The following is a 6,020-nucleotide window of genomic DNA, read 5'->3' on the forward strand; positions in this document are numbered from 1 at the left end:
CTAATGACTTTTAAACATTCACACAACCAGACACTTCTGATGTGTCAGTCTCTGTTCCCTTTGTTCCAAAAGTTAATGTATGTTACAGTAGCATATTCTATTTTATAGCATATTAAAAAATTCCAGCCGCAAAGATGTCATAACTGGTCCTTGCTATCCGGTTTCCTTGGGACATCCCTACCCGGTTGAAGTTTAAAATAGTAAGGGTTAAAGGAAAATTCCACCCAAAAACGATCTTTAGGTATTTGTTTCATTAGTTCATTGTTGATATAGTCCCAATGTTTTGTATGTCAGCGATAAGTTTTCAAGATGTATTACTTTCGAAATACAGAAATACAGCCAGTGTCATGCATTTTGCAACATATGAGTGAGCTTTGCTTTCAGTTTTGAATGCTTGAATTGCACACAATCTCAATTTCACACTCCTTGCGTCCTCTCTCCCCGCCTCTTCAAAACTCATTGGATGAGAAAGGCAGAGGTCGCTCCACTCGGACCTTCTCCAATTGGTTTTTAGAAGGAGGCAAGGACAGAGGATGTGAGGAGTATCCAACTGAGACTCTCCCAGAGAAATACACACAGGCAAGGACTCACGGACGACCTTATAGGGAGGTTATTTTGTTTGATTTAGTTGCACAGACCTTCCCAGCACTCATTACCTACTGTGTTAACATGCCATTCACTTCAGCATGTGGCTACCATTGAAACAGGCAACTTTGAACTCCACCCACAGCAGACTGCAGAGAGACTTCCTTTCCTTAAACCCTCTGGGATTACACTCCACATTTCTGCCTTCTGCTCCAATCGTCTTTGAACAACAGGAAGGGAGCAAGATGGACAATAAATGTACCATTCCTCCCTCAAGGAGAACCCAGCTGGAGGTGATGCTGATATGCCCAGTGTGCCAGGACATAAGGACTGGCGCCAGCTGCCCTGTGGGCACAGCTACTGTATGGTGTGTCTGGAGGGCGTGATAGACTTCGCCTCGGATATGCCCTTCCACTGCTCATACTGCGGGGCCATCATTGGGGTCCAGGAATGCTATGCTACCACTGGCTAACATCACAGAGGGCTAAAGAGAAAACCTGAAGGTGCTCCTCTCTTTGTTCACTGTTCTGGTTTATTACTTTTGCCAATACTTCTGTCTTGTGTCTTGATATATCTGTCACTGGATTGGTTTGGTTGCCTTGGTATGACTGTGTCATGACTATCCATTTGATTAAAGATGCACTATGTAGAAATCGCTCCGCCATTTCCTGGTTGCTAAAATTGTAATAGTTTGCCAAATTTCAGTTTGTGTGACAAAATAAGCAAGTAAAGTGTAGACAATCATTGTACCATCTAAACTGCTGTGAAATATATTTTACATAACCAAAAATATTGTATTGTCAGCTCGTTGATGTACATAAACCGAAAGTAAAAGACGCAAAAACGAAGCTTCAGAACGGGAATCATAGAAATAGTGCACATCGGAAAGTATTAAGACCCCTTTCAGACCACATTTTGTTAGGTTACAGCCTTATCCTAAAATTGATAACATTGCTTTCCCCCCCACTCATCAATCTACACACAATTCCCCATAATGACAAAGCAAAAACAGTATTTTAGAAAATGTTGCTAATTTATATTTAAAAAAATACCATACACTGATAGTACATTTACATAAGTATTCAGACCCTTTACTCAGTACTTTGTTGAAGCACCTTTGTCAGCGATTACAGCCTCAAGTCACCTGTATTTGGGGAGTTTTTCACATTCTTCTCTGCAGATCCTCTCAAGCTCTGTTGGGTTGGATGGGGAGCGTAGCTGCACAGCTATTTTCAGGTCTATCCAGAGATGTTTGATCTGGTTCAAATCTGGGCTCTGGCTGGGCCATTCAAGGACATTCAGAGACTTGTCGTTGTCCTGTTGGAAGGTGAACCTATGCCCCAGTCTGAGGTCCTGAGCGCTCTGGATCATGGTTTCATCAAGGATCTCTTTGTGCTTTGCTCCGTTCATCTTTGCCTCGATCCTGACAAGTCTCCCAGTCCTTGCCGCTGAAAAACATCCCCACAGCATGATGCTGCCACCACCATGCTTCACTGTAGGGATGGTACCAGGTTTCCTCCAGAAGTGACACTTGGCATACAGGCCCAAGAGTTCCATCTTGGTTTCATGAGACCAGAGAATCTTGTTTCTCATGGTCTGAGAGTCTTTAGATGCCTTTTTCTGAGGAGTGGCTTCCATCTGGCCACTCTACCATAAAGGCCTGATTGGTGGAGTGCTGCAGAGATGGTTGTCCTTCTGGAAGGTTCTCTCATCTCTACAGAGGAACTCTAGAGCTCTGTCAGAGTGACCATCGGATTCTTAGTCACCTCCCTGACCAAGGTCCTTCTCCCCGATTGCTCAGTTTGGCCGGGCAGCCAGCCCTAGGAAGAGTCTTGGTGGTTCCAAATTTCTTATATTAAAAATGATGGAGGCCCCTGTGTTCTTGGGGACCTTAAATAATGCAGACATTTTTTGGTAACCTTCCTCAGATCTGTGCCTCGACACAATCCTGTCTCAGAGCTCTACAGAGAATTTATTCGACCTCATTGCTTGGTTTTGCTCTGACATGCACTGTCAACTTATTTAAACAGGTGTGTCAAATCATGTCCAATCAATTGAATTTACCACAGGTGGACTCCAAGTTGTAGAAGCATCTCAAGGATGATCAATGGAAACAGAATGCACCTGAGCTCAATTTCGAGTCTCATAGCAAAGGGTCTGAATACTTGTGTAAATAAGGTTTTTCTATTTTATTTTTATTTGCAAAAAAAACTGTTTTCGCTTTGTCATTATGGGGTATTGTGTGTAGAAAGCCGAGGATTTTTTCATTTATTTAGAATAAGGCTGTAATGTAACAAAATGTGGAAAAAGTCAAGGATCTGAATAATTTCCAAAGCCACTGTAGAACAGCTCTACAGCTTCTTAGACTTGCTTTCAATGCGAATGACATATCTATAACCCGTATTTCTATGTGAAATTGGTTGGGTTGCCCAAAAAATTACATATTGCAGGTTTAATTGATTGATTTCTGATTTCATTGAAGGCTAAGAGGACTAAGTGTGTATTGTGACTGTTGTCCGGAGAAACAGAGCCTGGCATTGAAGACGTGTCTAAAGTGTGAGGTGTCGCTGTGGCAGGAGCATGTCCAGCATCACCTGCAGCTCCCTGCCTACTTGGGACATCATCTGGTCAAACCCCTAGGAGACCTGAGCAAGAGGAGGTACCCTGAGCATGAGGATGAGGTGCTGAGATACTACTGCTCCATGTCTGGACAAGAATCAGATGAACCTCATCGTCTTGACGTCCAATGTTCTGGGGAGAAAACTGACTGTGTGTTAACAAAACAAATTCTGTTACCATATTTCAACAAGAATAAATGTGGTGTGGTGGAGTAAGGGGCGGTGACTTTCTCATAAAAGGAGTACACTTCCAGGCAGGTATGCACGGTAGAAATCCCTGGGTTTGGCCTCAGGATCTCCTCACGCTATCACTGTGCATTCAAATTGCCATCAATAAAATACAATTGTGTTCATTGTCAATAGCTTATGCCTGCCCATACCATAACTCCACCGTCACCATGGGGCACTCTGTTCACAACATTGACATCAGCAAATTGCTCACCCACATGACCCCACACACATGGTCTGCGGTTTTGAGGCCAGTTGGACAGACTGCCAAATTCTCTAAAGCAACGTTGGAGGTGGCTTATGATAGAGAAATGAACATTCAATTTTCTGGCAACAGCTCCGGTGGACATTCCTGCAGTCAGCATGTCAATTGCACACTCTCTCAAAACTTGAGATGTCTGTGGCATAGTATTGTGTGACAAAACTGCACATTTTAGTGGCCTTTTATTGTCCCCAGCACAAGGTGCACCTGTGTAATGATGATGCTGTTTAATCAGCTTCTTGGTGGATGGATTATCTTAGAAATTGAGAAATGCTCACTAACAGGGATGTAAACAAATTTGTGCACAACATTTGAGAACGAATATGCTTTTTGTTAGAATGGAACATTTCTGGGATCTTTTATTTCAGCTCATGAAACATGGAGCCAACACTACATGTTGCATTTCTACTTTTGTTCAGTGTATACTCCCTCTAATGCTTTTAGTGTTTTTGATTTATTTTGAGATTCATAGTTTTCTTTTTTTGTGCACAAGAGGCGGACCTCTAATACCAACGACTCCAGCATGAACAGTTACTGTGGTGCTGCTGTGCCTCTGGTTCATTGTTCTCTATTATGGTCTTGAATTTGAATATAGCATTCTTGCATCATCAGGAGTCTCTTACCTACCTTAAATAACATTGTCAATCATTGACCTGCATACACTTGGACTTCGGCTAGGTGTATGTGTGAGCGTGTGCCTGTATGCCTGAGTGTGTGCACAGATGTGTGTGCAGCTATGTGTAGGTGTTTGTGTCTGTCTGATGAATTTTTTTTCCTACATCGTAGCCTATAGTTCCTCTGTTTAAAATCAGAATTTCACAGATACACTGAAGAAACGGCAGACTCTCTTCCACAATGTCTACTCCTCCATGGCAGGTGAAAATGTTGCTCTTTGTAGATAATCAAGCTTTAATATTCTGGTACTGTAGTCATAAGTAGGTAATTACATATTTATTACTTGTTTAAGATTATTTGTTTAAGATTAAGATCACTTTACTGGTCAATTAAGGTCCAACCAAAATTTGACTTCCAACCCCCCATGAAAGACACACACAGGGTTTTTTTGGCAGTGAGGGGGGTTGCCACACTGGGCACCCAGGGAGCTGTTGTTGTGGGGGATTAAGTGCCTTGCTCAAGGGCACAATGGCAGGAAATGGCATCTAGGATTTTATACCAGCAATCCTCAGTTTGCCAGCTCACTTCCCACCAAATCTTTCCTGTCCGTCCCAGGATTCAAACTAGCAACCCTCCCGTTCCAGGCTCACCTCTCTAACCACTAGGCTACCTGCCACATTACTGTATGGTAATAAGAGATGTGATGTAGTTATTTACAGAATTCATGGTTTAAAATTCACCAAAGGGCCACAGAAATGCAGACATCAGAGGAGCCCAACGTAATCAGTGTTTGTCACTGATCTGTGTCCATTTGTCTTCTTAGGTGCCTTGAATCTGGACATAGACTCAGCCAGTCATTTTCTCAATGTGCCCCTGGACCGCCAGCAGTAAAAATACTTTAAAGTACTACTTAAGTAATTTTTGGGGGTATCTGTACTTCACTATTTATATTTTGACAACTTTTACTTCACTACATTCCTAAAGAAAATGATGTACTTTTTACTCCATACATTTTCCCTGACACCCAAAAGTACTCATTTTGAATGCTTAGCAGGACAGAAAATGGTCCAATTCACACACTTATCAAGAAAACATCCCTGGTAATCCCTATTGCCTATGATCTGGCGGACCCACTAAACACAAATGCTTTGTTTTTAAATGTCTGAGTGTTGGAGTGACCCTGGCTATCTGTATATTTTTTTTTAAACCAAGAAAATGGGGCCATCAGGTTTGCTTAATATAAGGAATTTTCAATTATTCTTACTTTTACTTTTGATACTTAGGTATATTTTAGCAACATTTACTTTTGATACTTAAATATATTTAAAACCAAATACTTCTAGACTTTTACTCAAGTAGTATTTTCCTGGGTGACTTTCACCTCTACTTGAGTCATTTTCTATTCAGGTAACTTTACTTTTACTCAAGTATGAGAATTGGGTACCTTTTCCTCCACTGACCTCCAGTCTGTGGAGAGTGGGGTTAGAAACTGTCCCTCCCCCACTTTGACAAAGCACCTGAGGTTCTCACCACCCAGTGCTACTCCTCTGGGAGACATTACTGGGAGGTGGAGGCCGTGAGCTACTGGGATATAGTTGTGTCCTACCAGAGCATTTAATGCTAGGCGACTGAGGGCCTCACTTTTGGCCTAAAAAAATGAATCCTGGAACATCACACACAAGGGCAATCGGTTTGCCTACCACAACATGAAG

This window comes from Oncorhynchus mykiss, chromosome 8 (genome assembly GCF_057628025.1).
Source record: "Oncorhynchus mykiss isolate SJ-2025 chromosome 8, ASM5762802v1, whole genome shotgun sequence".
Classification (NCBI taxonomy): Eukaryota; Metazoa; Chordata; class Actinopteri; order Salmoniformes; family Salmonidae; genus Oncorhynchus; species Oncorhynchus mykiss.